Source organism: Bombus vancouverensis, chromosome 6, assembly GCF_051014615.1.
Source record: "Bombus vancouverensis nearcticus chromosome 6, iyBomVanc1_principal, whole genome shotgun sequence".
In the NCBI taxonomy this organism is placed as follows: Eukaryota; Metazoa; Arthropoda; class Insecta; order Hymenoptera; family Apidae; genus Bombus; species Bombus vancouverensis.
The window spans coordinates 11,688,131-11,706,170 of NC_134916.1; the positions used below are offsets into that span (position 1 = coordinate 11,688,131).

Sequence of the window (18,040 nt, forward strand, 5' to 3'; positions counted from 1 at the left end):
CTGATTTATTAACTTTGCTTGTGTCGCTTAATTTAATCCAGACAACGCGTTTATTGAACACGTACTGTCCTTCTTAGTCACGAGATTCTATCTAGAATTTTATCATTTTTCAAGATACGTTGAAACATTTCAAGTTCCTCGTATTATTTAGATTATTGCGAAATAATGATTGGATAAAAACGAACATGTCTCCAAGAGAGTAATAAAACTTCAGTTTCCTGCAGTTTGGAAAAATAAGACATTTTAACCAAGGGATACGGTACGACACGTCAGATACCATTTTGGTCAGTACATTTTGCGGACATTGATAAATTTCGCGCAACAAACAATATCGTTGTTTTCCTTATTTCGCCTTCCAAGGGAACTTTCTGTATTTCAGAATTGTATTCGTAAAGTTTGAACAAAAGTTTATTTTTGTCACGTTCCCGCTGTTTCACGGCTCTTTTAAACTATGCAGCGGACTAAATTTTATCCGGCTGTTGGGTTGTAGAATGTAGAGTCACTCTGTGGCACGCGGTAACACCCAGCACGAAAAAACTTTGTTGCCTGCAACCCTTCGAGCTGGGTCAGTGGCCGAAAAATGACCTGCATCGACTTGGCGATCGTGGGTACCTAAGGAAGTGAAGTTTGTACATCTACAAATGTTATCATGTTCTCTGGGATTTCATCTGCTACCTAGAACGGTATACGTAGTCGATGAAATATGTACTTTGAAGAAGATACAAAAGATGTTTTTGTAAGAATTACTGCAAAAACGGAAGCATATCGTGAAACTGTAACGACGTAATATGCAAGAGATAGTGTGGTTTCTTCGCAATGTTTACGGATAGCAACGGAAGAAACCGCGATTCACGGTCGAGCTTCCGGAGGTAGAAACTTCTTCGTCGTTCACATGGGATCATCAGAGATACGGGAAAGAAAGGAGAGCCAAGAGCGGTACCGAGGCCTCGGGTAAGAAACCGTAATTGCCAGGCAGTGACTTTTGTAGCAGAAATTGCTCGTCCGCGATGTGGAAAGCTAACTTTGAAAAGCACGTAGCAATTCGCGAAGTGATTCAAGGGATTCAAGAAGCGGCGATTGGCGTACAAGAGGTTGGCATTCGAACAAGAAATTATGGAACTGACCCTTGAATTGTCCGCATACGACAATGGAAATATAATAATTCTTCCGTGCGATGGCCACATTCCTCGATTGTTTGAACACGGCTTAGTAATCGATTTGAATCTAAGCTAGCTTTGTACGTTAAATTTTTTTGGCTAGAATGCATTATTACTTAGAAAGTGAAAAAACTCGAAGGAGGTGGTTTTGTTATGAGCTCCTTATTTGTGAAGTATTTGTTTATAGCTATTACGTTGATTACTCATTACGAGACTCGTAGTTAACGTAAGCGGTAATAGTTACGCGTAATCAAGGAAATGGGACGGTTCGTAGCAAGTTTCTTACAGGATGACATTATATCCATGCCGTAGATAATTAAAATATCCAGAAAAATCAGTCGAAGGTCTCGTTGTTGTGTTTTTTTACACGATTCGAGAGTAAAACTTCGCCATAATATAAAGATTTACGTCATAGATAGGTCTTTGAAGGTATATGAATTTGGTATCAGATTCTGGTCGCTTATAATGTTCTACAAAACGTCCATAATTTCGAGAAGAGATTGCATTGTATTTTTGCACCGCTCGTTAAGCTGTGAAACAGGCAAACCTGTTTACAAAAACCGTTCTGACCTTCGCATGGAACGGATACACGTATATAGCAAGTTCATCTCTGCTCTTGTTATTTCAGCGTAAAGTGAAAAATGTTTCTCATGGTAAAGTTAATAACGTATCGGACCTCGGTGCACCTGTGGCGCATGTAGATGCTGTCGAGTTTACAGTGTGCATTAAACGTACGCGTATATCAGCCTCCGGCAGCCTCTTCTCTGTTCTCTCCATTATCACCAACAATCATGATCATCACGACCTTTATCGTACTTAAATTAATGTCAAAAAATGTACCCTGGATCTCGTGTTCTTAGTATTAGTAAACTTCGGATATTTATGCGATTTCATATAGGTATTTATGAATAAAACTAAAATAAGTCTACTTACGTAATATTAGCTCACCTACTAAATATTATAGCGAGTATTTTACTTTTGATATTTTACATATCGCGTGTATGCTACGCATTTATATTTCTTTAAATTTCCGCAATATACACAGCACGAACAACAGCAAACCGATATCGATAAGCAAAAGAATTGCGCGACTCGTGCACGAATCTGACTCATAGATGCGTGATTTAGCTTTAGTCACGTGCCACGTGTCTATCACGTTATTCTGCATAAATGACTAAAAAATGGTAAAAAAAACATGCGTACGTGGAGCACATATGGAATGTGAACGAGGAATAAGCGGTAAAGCAAGCAGTATCGCAAAACAGCTTTATTGAGAAAATCAAGTTTTAATATTTCAGTCCATTCGGAAAGGAACAACATTCGATGAATTCAACCGTATTGTTCATACAACGAAATTTGTACGCTACTTATCCGTGTTTTGTTTCAGTACAAAGTGGATATTCCATGTTTTTAACCAGTGCACCAAATCTTTAATGTTATCTAACAGAGACATTTTGAACATTATAATCTTGATTTGATAATTTCGCAGTGGCAATTCGCATAAACAGAATGTGTTAAAATTTGGAATATCACGAAAAATGGATATTCCTCGTTTTTCTCCCTTACCCTTCAAATTCGTATATATGGTATTTGTCGTTCGTATCAAAAGTACCGGTAGATTAACATTTGTTATTACTAGCATCCGCAGAACAATCGCAGGAAGAGCCGCATCAATTTTTCTAACGATACACTGGAACGATAGCGTATCGTTCCATTGAAAGAGTAATCTATGCGCGTAATGTTAGATTTGGTCGCATTAAGGTCAGATTTATCTGGATGACCGTGAAAAAAGAGGGAAGCTGATCATCCTGCGCGTTTCGATCTCGATCTGCCTTCGGCTAAAAGCTCGACCTGCATCGCCATTTTTAGTCACGATCTGCAGCTCACCCTCGTCCCCTTGTCGCACGGGACGCTTCTACTCTAAGCAAGGTTACTTTAATACCGGAAACATTTATCGTAGGGAACAAAGCAACATTGAATATCGAATCCAGAGATAAAGACGACTGCATCGAACGATTACGGTGATAAAGACCCGTTTGCAATATCCCCGTTATCTCTAGTGGTATTCATTGTTAGAAAAACAAATTTAGAGAATGCATTTACGGTGAAAGTCTGAAGGCGTTCTTTTCTCTCGTGCAAAGATACGGGAAAACGATGGATTGAACAAAAATTCAATATTACAGGAAACATAGTTGGTCGTGAATAATTGTCCACGGAGATTGCTCTGTTGCCTTGTGTTCTTTATTTATAATGCTAAAATTTACAACTGGCTTGTAGGTCTGTTATTCCTTGTCGCGTTTGATCACTGCAAAAACACGCGTTCGCCTGTCGCAAAGAGTTTAATCGTAGATCTTCCTGTACGACCAGTCACCTCACTCCATGGAGGCCATGCCGTTTCCTTTAGTAGGATCAAGAGACAAGATGGTACCGGTCTAATAACACCGATCATTAACCACTCGACTAATGTGGCGGCATGCACGGCCAAGCTTTTTTTACCGAACGGGACAAATTTAGAAGAATGTCGAAGCGTGAGATATAAAATACGTGTGAAACAAAAAACACAGAGAACGAATGAGAAAATCGAGCGAGCGAGAAGAAAGTACGAGAAGTATTTAATCGAGATATTGAATGGAACGATAACAATAGAATCGAGATAAAGTTCAAATTGCATCGTGCCACGACTAGAGATGGTTATCGTCCTTGTGATATCATTCAACACCCTCTGTGCGCCAGGCAACGACTTCTAGCTTTACCTTCGGCGACACTGTTGTTGCTAAGGGGAATCCGATTACATTTTTCACATAATCGTAATCAGTGCAATAGCCTGACTCAACCTGCGCGTCACGGCGTCGATATCTTGTTATTTCTGTATCTTCCCGTGTATATACATACTTGTACATTTACGTACATGCGTACCTACACGATGCATCGTAGGTTTCTTCTTTCGTCCACGCGTTTTGCTTGTAGAAAGAGGGATTACAGTTAAACGCGCGGAACGCGTGGTTTCTGGCAAATGTAGCATGAATACAATCGAACCGTACTCTGTGGAATGGATTGCGGCAAAAAACCGCGTAATCGACGGGGATACCGTTTTCTACCGTTCTGCTACAACTGCGGAATACGAACAGTCGTAATACGGCGCGGAATGAATTGGCAGCGATGGCGTGCGAGTCGAATCGATTTTCCATTGGCCCGTTAAAAACCTGAAATTCGTGCCGTGTTTTCGCTCGAAATTGCGTCTTGATAAAGCCAAGAAAAAGCAGCCGAGACGAAGAGGATTCGACAGAGAAAAACGGAAAGAGTGGAAGAAAATATCACGGAACGAAATAAGGACAGGGAGAAAAAGGAGGCACCGGGTGCCGCGCCATTAAAATATCGGAGCAAATTCTCCGGGCTTGGACTTCTGTAACGCCATATTTTTATGTATCGCCCGTTCCTCAATTCGTCTGCTTCGTTTCAATTTGTTCCGTCCTTATTCCACAACTACTGTTTCATCTGTCACCTTCTTTACGAGATTTCATTTTTTTATTTACTTCTCTTGCCCGTTGCATATATTTTTCATTTCGCCTCTCTCTCTCTCTCTCTCTCTCTCTCTCCCTCTCTTATTAAAAACATGCTATTATTTATTTCGTACAATCGTTCCTAGCAGTCCGAAGCATCTCTGGTTCCGCCGACGAGACATCTGTTCTCTTTGAGTCGCCGTATACTTCTCTTGTCGCACGAGAAATTTATTTTTTTCTCGGATGTTGAATCGCTGCCAACAGCATTAATGAATCTTAACTGCCTGTCAGCTGTCGGCGAGATTACTAGTCCGTGATAAAAACCCGTTCGAACCTTCCATAAAAATAGGCGCAAGTTCGCCTTTGAATCAAGGATTTCTTTGCGATCATTGCCAATGTCCCGAAACGGCTCTATCGCGTGGATAAAGCGAGTGATTTCATTTCCTATTCGAATTAAAAAAAAATCTCATTAACCTTCTTTTTTCGAAAAATAATAATACAAGACGGAAAGAAGAAAGAATTTCATCGAATTAATAAAATTCAATAATCCAAATGATAAAAGAAGAGAAGAGTTCGTGCACTTCTCCAACAATTTCTCTCGATCCCGATGACCTTTCCACAAGGGCATGCACCAATGACGTCATCGCGCCCTTGCACGCTACGTAGAACGCAAACAGGTCGAACAGCATCGACGAGATACGGGTGTGTAGTGTAAGCACACAATCAGTCGCGCTAAATCTGGTCGCGAAGGGACACAGCGTATACGCACGAACAAACCGCATCTTGCTCGTAGCCTTTACGACGTGTAAATCACAAATGTGAGACGCCAAGGATCCCCCCTCGCATACACGGCCGCGCTATTAAAGTGTCTCCGAAGGTTTTACGATGGCTAAAGAATTCTTTCGGGGCTCGGTACATCGAAACGAGCAGGCCGTGGTTCAGTGATTTCGCGAGCCAATTTACAGTTCACGAAATTTTCCCGTCGAATTCGGAACTGGAAGAAGCTAAGCGCCATCGTCCTTCGGTAAAGCCGATCGAACAATGCGAACTTACTTAACGGTCGAAATCGCGATCGTTAGAGAGTCGTGCAAGTTGGTGTGTATGGCGCCAAACAAAGAATGGCGATGACCATGGGCCAGAATCTCGATATACCGCGAGCGAATGCGAACATCTAAATGCAACGAGACCGAGGATCGATAAGAGATGCAACACGTTACAATGCAAATTCTTTGACAGAAAGTTGCCGATTGAATTTAAGCCCTCGATCCTCCAACCTTGATACGTATGCATATTCGTTCTCGTACGAACCCCAACAATTATTGGTCTGTAATTTAAAAGGCTATAGTTTAAGTTTTCGATTTTCGAACTTTCGTTCAAAACGTATATTCGTTTGCGTATAAATTCCAAAAATTGTTAAAGCTTGTAATTTGAAATTAGACGAATTACACTTCGAGAGCAGAATGTACTTTTGTTGGTGTTAAGAAAAAAAAAAAAAAAAGAAAGTTGGAAGGAAATCGTATGGCGATCAACGTAGTTGTAAAGGTGGTTGCAGTTCCAATGGGCGAGGCCATAAATGGAGGAAGATTCGACGATTTTAATCTGTTCTGATGTATACCTCTTGTAAGCCTCTCGTCCTCTTCGATACACCTCTTTGATCTCTTTTTTTCTTCCCCCTTGATCCGCTTCTTTCTCTTTCTCTCTCTCTTTCTTGTATCCTCGGTATTCTCCTTTTTCTCGTTTCACCGTTCGTTTTGCTCCTGTCTTCCTTCCGAATGCTATTACGCGCACCGGCTACCGCGGGGAATACAACCGCCATCGACTCCACCCAGATGAACGGGACGACGAACTGGAGGAACTTACAATTAGGCAATTTAAATCAACCAGTTTTGATAGGCGAATGATGCTGGCGATCGACGTGCTTCGTATTAATATCGCGAATAGCGTAAGAAATTGATTTTGCTTCGCGAAAGTTCGTTTCTTATTTCTTTCTGATTTTGTCTCTTTCGTCTTCGTTTTTCGTGTTAATCCGTCGATATATTCGATCGTATTCGTTTCCAATGGAAATTTGTCAGTCGTTTAGTGGTAGCCGGACGCTGATAATATAATTAGCGAAGCAATTAAGCCGCAGATCGTGCCGGTTAGAAAGAGTAACGCCGCGTACAGAGTAAAAGAGTAACCGCGGGTAGTGGCGAGCGATGTTCGATTAACACGAACGTTCGACGAAACGAACATAGGTCGCGCGTTTGTAATTGGCGCGGATCGACGAATACGGGAATCGTTTTTGTGTTGGTCGAAGAAGAAGTTTCGGCTACCGGGGAACGAAGAGAAGGACCTTGACATCGGGCGATTATCGGGCTGGCTCGCCAGTGTGTACCTGGCCGTGGCTGAACCGAACAGGATGATGCCAAAGTGGTACACACGCAGGTACATAGCCGCACACAGGAAGAACCGGTGCACGTTATGCTTCTCGACACACGTGCGGCTATACGCTGAAAAGTCGAATGCGCACGCCGTGGCACTATATCTTGCCGTACTGTACCTTACTACACACACTCTATATGGCAGAGAGGAAGATGAAGAAGGAGGAGAACGAAGCGGAGGAGGAAAGAAGAGAGGCCGAGAGTGCGCGTGGTTTTGCCCCTTTTGCCAGCTCTGCCTTTTTTCTTCCTCTCTTCTTTCCACTTTCACCTCCTTTATCTCCTCTACCATGGCCCAGGGACGTAGCGACCGAGTATCGGCCGCGAAGAGACGCGTTTTCGTTTGTTTCGGTTCATCGACTCCTCGCGCTTCGAACTTCGCTTCACCGATCGAGATACTTGCGCTTTTTCGCTTCGTTGCGTTCTCTTGTTCTGCTCTATCAGCAGCGTCCGGTGAATTGAATTTTTCAGCGATCTCGTGTCCGCCTTCGGCCACCATCGTGGGTTAGGTTTACGACTTAAGAGTGGGTTAATTGGTCGGAGTAACTGAGTTTTCCTCGGGAGAAAGGTCAGCCTTGAACAACATCGGCCAGCTGATTGAACGTGTTACTAGGAAGGCGCTCGAGGTATTGCGGTTGTGCGACTGGTTGTAGATACAAAACGAGGCACGCGGTTTATCTATTTTTCTATCTAAGAATACAAATGGTTCACCGCGTTGCGTAACCCTTGCCTTTTTCTGGCCAGCTTGACGCTCGTTCGCATCAGGTGCAAAAACAAATATATACATAGAATTTTACAGATAAAGTTAATTCGACGATCTTCCTATTTTTTTTCTCTGTCAGCATGAACAATTTTTTCACACATAAATTATCCCTTAATCTCATAGATATCCTATCTACACACAAATCTTATAACTCCAATATTTATTAGATCTGTCGATATTCGAAATTTGGTAACAATTACAGGATGTTCTCGTAGTTTCGATCAAGCGATCCATCTAATCGTACGAGGCACGAAAGTTTCCACCTTACATCCCTGAGGTCCCCTCGTTCGTTTAGCCGGTCTCTTCTTCTTCTTCTTCTTCTTCGTCGTCGTCTTCTTCTTCTTCTTCTTCTTCCTCCCCTCTTCGTTCCGCGTTGCCGCGAAGGGCCGCTCTTTTCATCTTTTTCCTCCGCGGCTGTCCGTTTGGTTTGCTCGCTTTGCACGGCATCACGGCTACTTTTGTTGCGCTTCTCTTTCCTTCTTCTTTTTCCCTCGTTCTCTCCTTCTCCGTTCCACCCTCTATCCCGCTATCTACGGATATTCGGCATCTTCGTCCCTTCCTTGAACGCACCGCTGACGAACGATTCCTTTGGAACCGCGGAAGAGAGGAGGACAGAAACATAGGGGAAGGAGAAGGGACCTTTCTTTCTTTTTTCCTCCGGTCCTTCCATCCTTTCGTTTCTGCTATCGCTCGCCTTCCTCCAAACCCTTTCTTTCTCTTTTTCTCTCTCGTTTTCTGCCCACACTAGTTGCTCCTTTTGTTTTCACCGAGTAAGTGAGTCAGTGTGCGCGGGCAAGAAGAAGAGGCAACAGGCGAAAAAAAGAGAGAGAGGATGATCGGTGCGAGAGGGAGGAAGAGATCTAGAGATGCGAGAGAGGAGAGACAGCGAAGCGTGTCTGGACACGCGAGATGCGAGGATCGAATTCGACCCTCGGATGCGGATCCACAAAACTCTCGATCTCTTGGGTCTTGGATCATTCTCGAGAGAACGTTCCTTCTCCTCCTTTTGTCGATAGATTTGACATTGGAGAAAGATTTCTGGGACCGTAGTCATCCGTTTCGAGACGCGTCTCTCATATGGAAATTATTCGGCCAGCCTATTATGTAGTATATGCGTCACTTAGACTTGTAAACGCTTCGAAGATCGGCACGAAATTAAGTGGTTTTAATAAGAATCGCGATCTAAATGGGACGGATGAATTGATTTCGACACGGTTTGCCGAGCAACGCCACTTGTGTTCTTTCTCGTTTCGATGGGGCCAAGTGTACGGAGGCAATGCATTCGTATGCTGTAATTTGCATCTCTTCTCGCCCTGTTCCTCGCCCGTGTATAAATATTTAATGGAGCGATTTCAGTATATATCAACCGGGCGCAAGGAGATTGTCTTTACACCGGCTAAGACTATAGGTTACAGTGAATACACCTTCTGGTGAATTAATGTTCCGAGGAATACTTTGATGCGATCGAATATATGAATTCTTACGAGAGTAGCTACGATCAGTCAGAAAATTGTTCACATGTTCCATAAATTTGGGACAATTGAAAAAGTTCATGCGTTATCGTACATTTCATATTACCAAAATTGTCTTTCTATTTTTACAGGCAGATGTGAGTTTGTCATCCTCTTAAAAATTTTCAAAATATCGCTCGCCTTCGCGATTATACCTCTGACTTTCATGAAACTTCATCCGCTTATCAGCCATTCTTAGAAGAGATACATCCTTGAAGCTAATAGGTTATTTTCATTTTCAGCGAAGTTGTGTTAAAATTCCTTCGTACACAATGGTAAAGTGCCATTGAAATAAAAAGGACCAACGAAAATGTACTTGCGGTGTTTTTCTGCCGCGATCTTCGCTCACGATGTTCAGTGAAATCTAAAACAGGGGAGAAAATAACGCCTAGATCCCGTGTCGATTATCTTGCGACAAAGAGCCAGATAAAGTAACGAATCTCTCTACTTGCTAATTACTAATCGGTAGAAATTACAGAAAATTGTTATCGCTATATTACCCTGTTCTCGTGTGACGATCTCGTAAATTCGCACGGTGATTCGGGTCCCCTTAATCGCCTTTTTCACGCAACTCTATCAGCATAAAGCGTCGTGTAAAGCGGGCAGATACGAGGAAGAACTTAATCGACGAGCCGTTACGCTTCGCCGTAGCCACTTACCGCGAAACCGCCCTTTTAATATCAATGTCGGCTCGTGCGAACTCGCCTCGTGCGAACCTGCCTCGATGAAGTTGTATATACTTAAGGTGCTGGATAGACTCGTAGATAGCGTCGTGAAAGAGCACCGACGGAAAAAGGAACAGTCGGAATGTTGGCGAGGGGCCATTTATCGAACGCGTCGCCAACTCACTGTGGTTTCTGTCGGCTAGATTCTACGCGAATGCGCTTTAAGGAGAACGTATTCGTAATTCTATCAAACTGTATGAAACGTCGTTGGTGCCGGCACGTAACACAGAAGCGACCCATCTTCCGCTATTGCCAACGAAACTTTCAATAAACGATAACCTTCCGGCTCGAGGCTTCCCGAGCGGAACCATTCATTACTGGGATCAGCAGAATCGCTGTATTATAGCATAATGTAGGTAGCTATACTGCGACAGCAGTAGCTCGTGAAAATGTTGGAATATTTATGAGAGGACATTTTTACGAATACGTTGCGTGCGTTGTACGAAAGTTTTCGAAATTTCGTTAACGACACGTTGGGACACGAGTGATTATATTTTTATACCGTTACAGTTACACACGTGATACATACGTTTCTAGAAATGTTCCTAGAAATGTTGGTAGACTTTCACGAAACACTATGCACATATATGGATACAATACAGCATTTATAAAATATCTTTCTGAGAATGATCGAATATAATTCCGGATATTCGGAATTCAAATAAGTAAGTGATTATGTCTTTTGGGTTATTACAGTTCCACGAACGAGAAACTTCCTTTATTCTGTCCCGTTTTTGTGAATTTTTGCGCAACCAAGGAGGCTACTTCTTGCCCCTTTTTACAAGCGTTAACCTTCATGAGGATTCCGTGCTTGAAAAAAGGGAACATAAATGAAATATTAGTGTCGACGTCTTACCGTGTTGTAGAGTAAATAAGTACGTACTCGGTTCTCGGAGGTAATGTCGGTTATTATAATTCCATCTGTACATGAGAAGAAAAAAAAGAACGAAGATATGCGAATAACTTGTTCCAATGATCGCATTTTCCTCTATTGAAGTCTGAATTGAAAATATGATTGCGGCTACGTTTTTCTTCTCGTTGTTTATCGCGTATACCTTCACCGTATCGTAGTTTATAGTTTATTTTCAATCGAAGGTATGTACACTATCGGCTATAAGTATTTTGGGACGTCTACTCTGTTCTCTATAGTTAAAGTCTCCTATTTACCATTTCAAAACATTTGAAAAGACTAAAGTTCCATCGTTCCTTATGCCATCTTTGTTTCTTTTTTCTCCATTCAGCTTGAAATATTTAGTCATTACTTTGTAACAACTTTTACGGTATAACTTTGAATGAAACATAAAAAGCACGGGCAAATATTTCAACGTGTCCCGATAAACGAACAAATATTAGGCTACTTTAAGTTACGAAGGACAGCGCTGATACTTAGTACGACGCGAATTAGTAATAGTATTATTATTAGTAATAGTAGAATTAGTAATAGTAATTCGCATCATGTGTGCTCCGCAACGTAAAATATTAAATAAAGTAGAACTTGTTCGAGCTGTCCAGCAAATGTAACGTGTAGGCTAAATATTCTGATATTTATAGCAAGCAGTGTACATCTGCTTTTGCCTGATTTCTCGAGCGCATTCATTTCGCGAACAGAAAAAAATTCGTGCAATAATGGCAAATACGACGTCGATCTCGATCAAGGTCTCCTTCGTTCTTCGTCTTTTTACGTTGTTCTCGATTCCGTATAGGCGCTTCTATATCGCGTGCGGATCAAAAATCTCTCGTGATACGTTCGCAGCATAAATTACGTTCCCAATTTTGTAGTCAATTTACGTTCCGAAACTGATACTTGCCACTGATTGCCTACGTAAATAACACACGGCTGTACTATGATGAATGAAGTTTCTAATAAAATTCGTGAAATATCACGGTGTTGTTCTCGTTGGATAGGAGACGCAGCATTCTGGCTGTTCTCCGTGGATCAGAGAAAAGTGGTTCGTGTAATTTAGAAGCCATCACGCGTGGTCATCCTTGCACGCACATATTATGTATACGACTCATGTTAGAGAAGTGTGCAGTCGCGTGACTAAAAATACAATCCTGTACGTAGAAACGGTTATCTATCGCCGGCATTGTTTCATGGACAATCATCTATCTCGAGCCTCGACCCGTATAGACGTATGATTTCTTTCTTGCCTTACGATACGAATCTTCTACTTGTCTCGTTCTCCTTTATTTCTTTCCTTACTCCCTCTTTTTTCTTTTATCCTTCGTAAGGGATATTAATCTGTTGACGAGTCATTCTATGACCAGCATAATTGTGAAATTAAAAGTTAACACAGAAAAACCAATTTCGGATATCGATCTTAATTCTTCCAGATATAAACACGATACAACTTATTTCCAGTAGAAACGAAACAGGTCGTTAAAAGATGTAAAATCAGGAAATAAAAATCTAGGAATTAATAATTCATAAATGCGCATAAATTATTATATCCAATCGTTTGGGAATTTCGAATGGCCAATTAACTCGTCTCTCTCGATTAACAGGTTAAAAGTTACGATTTCGCGAATTACCATTGATATGTTGTAATGTGACCATAGCCACGAGTTTAGACGCGCTCGAAATTCGTTCTCGTTTCTGCCGCTGATTGCATATCGTTTCGAACAAACTGCAGCATGCGAGCGTGACGCAGCGGGGTCAACACTCAATCGGTACAACGGGAGCTGAACGTGCATCAGAGAACACAAAAGAGACATAAAAAGCAGGGAGAAAGAGAGGCGATACAATAGTGCTACTGGTGCTCTGACAAGCGAGAGAAAAAGAGAGTAGAGGAGAGATAGAGAACGCGGAGGCAAAGTGGGCTGGAAGTATCTGTACGGTGCGGTGTAAGGGGAAGAATTGATGGCACGGTTACGAATGGTCCTGCTGCTGTTATCAAATAAAAGCTAGCCCGAATTTCTTTCTGAACTACGGGTCACAAAATTATGACTACCATTTTTAATAAAACACGTTTTTGTATATCTAGATTTATCGGTATCTGTTCCAAATCGTTCGATCGTAACAAGCCGCATCGCGCCACGAACAAGCATACTTTCGCATTCTTTTTTACTACTCTAGGCTTTTGAAGTTACTTATGGTTAAAAAATCACAATTCCAAAGATCATGTGTAAATTAGATGCGGTATAATTTGCATTACAATTCGAGACATGTAAAGAATTATTACTACTATTTCCTAAATATTATTTTTTCCGTCACGATTCACGGATTGAATTTCAAATAGAACTATGCAATCACAATGGCTCGCTACGAATACTAACCCAATTTCGTGTCACCTACGAATGCCTAAGTTTTCAATAGATCTATTCACACTTATGGACTCAATAAAATCGTGACCGATGTACTACACGCGGGTCTTACAATCCAGCTGATAATTTCAAGGGGATCATCCTTAGTATCTTTGCCATAATTTATGCTAAATTAATTTCGTCCAGAATTATTTATTTAAAAAGCAATAAAATTGTCATGGCACGCATTTGAATAAAGGGAAACATATCACGAAATCATTATTTATTATCTATATTTCAAACTTTCTGAATTCATCATCAGTGATCCCTGTTTACGTTATACGAACAGTTCAGAAATCACATTGACTAACTTCATAAATTTAAACGTAAGGAAAAGTGATGATATTTTACAAATGTCTCTTTCTTTATTTATTGTCCTTAGAATTTACTGTTATTTATGTTATTTGCTTACGATATACGAGCTTGTGGAAATGCTTTATCTCGAGTATCGAACATTAATCGTGTATTTGGGTAACGAAATTGGGAAATTTATAAAAGGTGACATTGATCAGTTTGACTTTTAAGAGGCTGGTGTGACGATTAACGTTCTAGTTACGAAACAAAACCATGGCTCCGACTCGTGTTTAATATGCAATGTCTGAAATTTCGAGAGGAATTCTACTCTTTATTCAAGATGTTAGAGAATTAAGTTACGGCTGTTGATGCTGTTGATCGGTTTTGGACATTGGTCATTTCGTGTCTGCGGCAAGTACCTTCCTGCCGAGCTTCGGAAATGTCTTATCAGGTCGTATCTTGTATAAACACGTTCCACCTGGTCTCAGGCCGTCACGACCCACGCCATTTTCTACTGTCGCTGCCCACGTTGTTTCGTAACTTTCCACGAGAACACTTTATCACGCACCGTTCGTCTCTCGTATTGTTCTGCTCTGTTGATAGCGGTAGAAAGATCGCAGTATTGATTATACGCATATTTCTTCTAATAGCTTCTCGCTAACGGTGTTAATGATCGTAGTTCGGAAAGTAAAGAATGGCAAGAACAATGTCGTTCAAAAAAATAAACTCTAAAAATGCGTATTTCGATATGCTGATAGGACAGACGCGTACGTCAACCCTTAGATATTGTACTACAATAACGAAGAATTCAGAATGAATAAGTTAGAAGTTTATTATCTTTTTATCTCGAAAATTTGTTGCAATTTTAGAAGAAATGAATATTAATAATTACATCGGAATATGTCGAAGAATGAATTGCGGTTGGTTAACTTTAGTCGTTGCAGCATCATCTCGTGCTAAAGTGATTGAAATACGTACACATCTATAATTAAGAATAATTTATCCCAAGTCTACGATTTAGAGAAATATTACGAACTAAAATGACAAATACAACCGTAAAGATGTAATATCTGTATAAGATTAATTTATTTTCCTCGTTATATTTTGCAAGTCTAAAGCAAAGTTTACGGAGTACTAACCAAGTACTTTAAATTGGATGGAGAAAATAATAAAACTTCAGTTTTCTCGAATATTTTAAAATGATAGATAATACGTTGTAACTAAAGAAGGTAGTATGTATATGTATGTGGTAACCACACTGTTGAAGGCTTAATGGAACATTAGACGAACATCGTCCACGTAGGTGTAAAAAATCAGAAGCAAAATGTAGAATTAGCGAAGGATGCAGACGGTGATTAGCGTGGACCTTTGAAAGGCGATCGAATTAGTTGGGTACGCGGAATTCCCTGTACGGGACGATTTGTAGCAGTAATCCAGGCTTACGGTTCCCGGTGCTTGGATGCGCTTTAATATGATTTAAACCTACCACCGTGTTGGCTACCGTGTTACGATCGTGAAGCTCTTACTGGCTACATGGGCCTTCCAGAGAGTCCTTGAGGAGAACTCGAGAGAGCGCGATGAAGCGAGACAGTGATACACGCGTGCGTACACGCAAGAAAGTGGCGTAAAATACGTAGGCGAGGTACCGGTTTTTTCCGGACCCACTACCGTTCCTCTTTGAATTTTAAATCTTTCTCGCTACCGAATGTAATTAAGCCGCATTCACCGCCAGACAAAAAATTGAATTCGTACAACATCCTATAGGATTAAATTGCAAGGGAAGCGCGTCGGTTCTCTTCAACATTTAGCTGTATAGTTTTATCTATGAGTAAACTTGCTCGTGCGTGCCTTTGTACATAATTTTCATCGATCTAAAGCTTTGCTTCGAACCTTCCTTCACCTCGTTCTTCTTCGTTGCTCGACATTATCCTTCACATTGCGAAACTATAATATCCGACGAGCGTTTCTCTCTTTCAAGCAGCTTGAAATGTAATGGAAAACGGGTTATTCGCACGTGTTTGCTCTTTGCAAATTCAGCCGTTCACGTGCGCCGGCTGAGACAATTTCGTGACGCGAGTCACTCGAACACACCGGTTCGTAGCTTGCCTTTGTTTTCTCTGTCTTTAGTCTCACGTGTTTTTCTTCGTCTACTTCTTCTGCACTTCCTTTGCTTGTTCGTTGAGTAAGCGAAGCGAACGCTTTGAGGTAGCCGCCGCGTTTCAGATCGGTCGAGGCGACGCGACCGCGACGCACGAAACGACGTACCGGGCGACGCACCAACGAGATACCTCACTGCGGTCCGTGCCTCGGCAAAAGTGACAAGGCCCCGGTAATTATAACGGGTGGCGCAAAAAAAAACGACGCTTCTCGTCTACTCGCCGCAGATCTCTCGTTTCGTCCAGTATGCACTCGGACATGCAACTCGATAAGCAACATTACCCGCAGAGTCCTTCTCCGTGGTACTCTCCTTTTCGTAGATTGTTCGCGTGATCTCCACGATCTTGATAAAATATAATCCACGCAGAGTTCGTCGATCGAACCAGTCGTCTCTATCGCGCGACGGAAATCGTACGTTGGATTCGCTGGAATTATTGAATTACGCGGAGCTTCAATAAAATCAATGAACGCTATCCAATGAACGCTGAATATTGAATTTTCATCCTCACCGTCGTCGATCGCCAACGGTAAATCAATTACGTAATAAAAATAAATGAAATGCAAACCTCCGATTTGTGCATACAATATGGTTGTAGAACCTCTAATTGCAAAATTATATTATCATTTACTTAGCCGGGTCGGTCAACTCGGTTCATATTCTTTGGAAACTCACGAATTACGGGCAACAATAAATAGTCTTTTAATGCAAAATAATAACTCAAAATTGCTATTGAGAATTACATATAATTCTTCGTAATTGTGTTCTTAAGATTTAAGATTAAAACAAAATAAGTCGAGAAATCGGCAGTTAAATACATTTTGATATGATTGCAGATAGATGTACGTGATATGTCATTAGTTGTTATTAATATTTAACTTATTAATAATTTATTTTTCTGAAAAAATGATTTACGCTCATATCGTATATGTGGCGACACCTATTATCCACGAGTGAAAGGTATAATGTTTCATTGTCAGCAAGAAGATGGCAGTAAAATAAAGTAAACAATATCCAATTGCTGGTAACATTTTTTGCATACATACAAAAAACATAAATGGACTTAAAATAAACATTTAACGAAAGTTTTTTAAGAAATCACTTAAATGTCACATTAAGTACACGAATTGCTTCGTGATCTTTCAGATCTAAAACACTAAAGAAAGTTTTCATATTCGCAATTTATTGTATAAAGATAATCGAACAAGTAATATATATCGCTTCATGGTAAATTTTATCACAAAATATCTTACAATTGTATTTTGTCTTTTATTGTGATTTTGAGTGAAAAGGGATTTAGTGCAAAGGTATTTACATGATATTTAAATATTCTGTACATTGTCTTGTCCATACATAATTGTGACAAATGTGATCGACTGATTTGGATATTTTTCGCGCCATTTGGGGCTGCAGCTAAGCATTTGTGAAGGATCTTTTCACTTTTTGTATTGCTCCATTATTTTAGTTTAATTTTATAAAAAAAATGGTGTAAACGATTGAGTCCTAACTTTATTACAATGGAACAGTTATTGAAACGTTCAAGAGTTACAAAAGAATCGACTATTTGTGATATTGCATCTTCTATAAGTAAGTGAAAGTTTTTATAAATGAAGTTAATTATGTGGTAAAACATGTTACATATATCGTTAAATATTTTCTGTGTATAAGTTTTGCAAATTTTCAATCTTAGAATCATGTTTTCAAATTACTTACATTTTAAATAAAAGTGAGGTTATGTGTGTAGTTCCTTTCAAATTGTAAACACTTTTGCTACTATAAATCATCAATCTGTTACATAATATTTCAGGGGAAATATCTGAATCAGTTTCGACCGTAAGTGAGAAACACAGGGCTCTTTTGAAAGTTAATAAAGCATTAGTGTTATATATACAAAAGAATAAAAAAAGGCAACAGATTCAAACTCTAGATGACATACAATCTGATTTGGAGCAAACAAGATTGGAACATGATTAATAATTATAACTTATTTATACGATAATGTACAAACACAATAGTTAGTAAAATACCATTTATTAATTGATGTTAAAATAACATATGTAAGTTCTATGCATTAAATAAATATACTTCCTCATATTACAATGTTTTTATTATATGTAAAAGTACATTCATTCGTAACTTATAATAGTGTATAGGTACTATTATATAAATACTATAATTATATGTTGTGTATCTATGTGTATAACGAAATGACATA

The 18,040-nt window shown here is 40.2% G+C and overlaps 1 long non-coding RNA gene across 1 annotated transcript; it reads left to right on the forward strand.

Annotated features, from left to right (window-relative positions):
- The first annotated feature begins 16,910 nt into the window (after positions 1–16,910).
- On the forward strand, positions 16,911–17,908 carry LOC143302818 (uncharacterized). The gene is made up of 2 exons (XR_013058624.1): positions 16,911–17,412; positions 17,633–17,908. It is a non-coding gene; the product is annotated as an uncharacterized LOC143302818 (long non-coding RNA).
- The last annotated feature ends 132 nt before the right edge of the window (positions 17,909–18,040 follow it).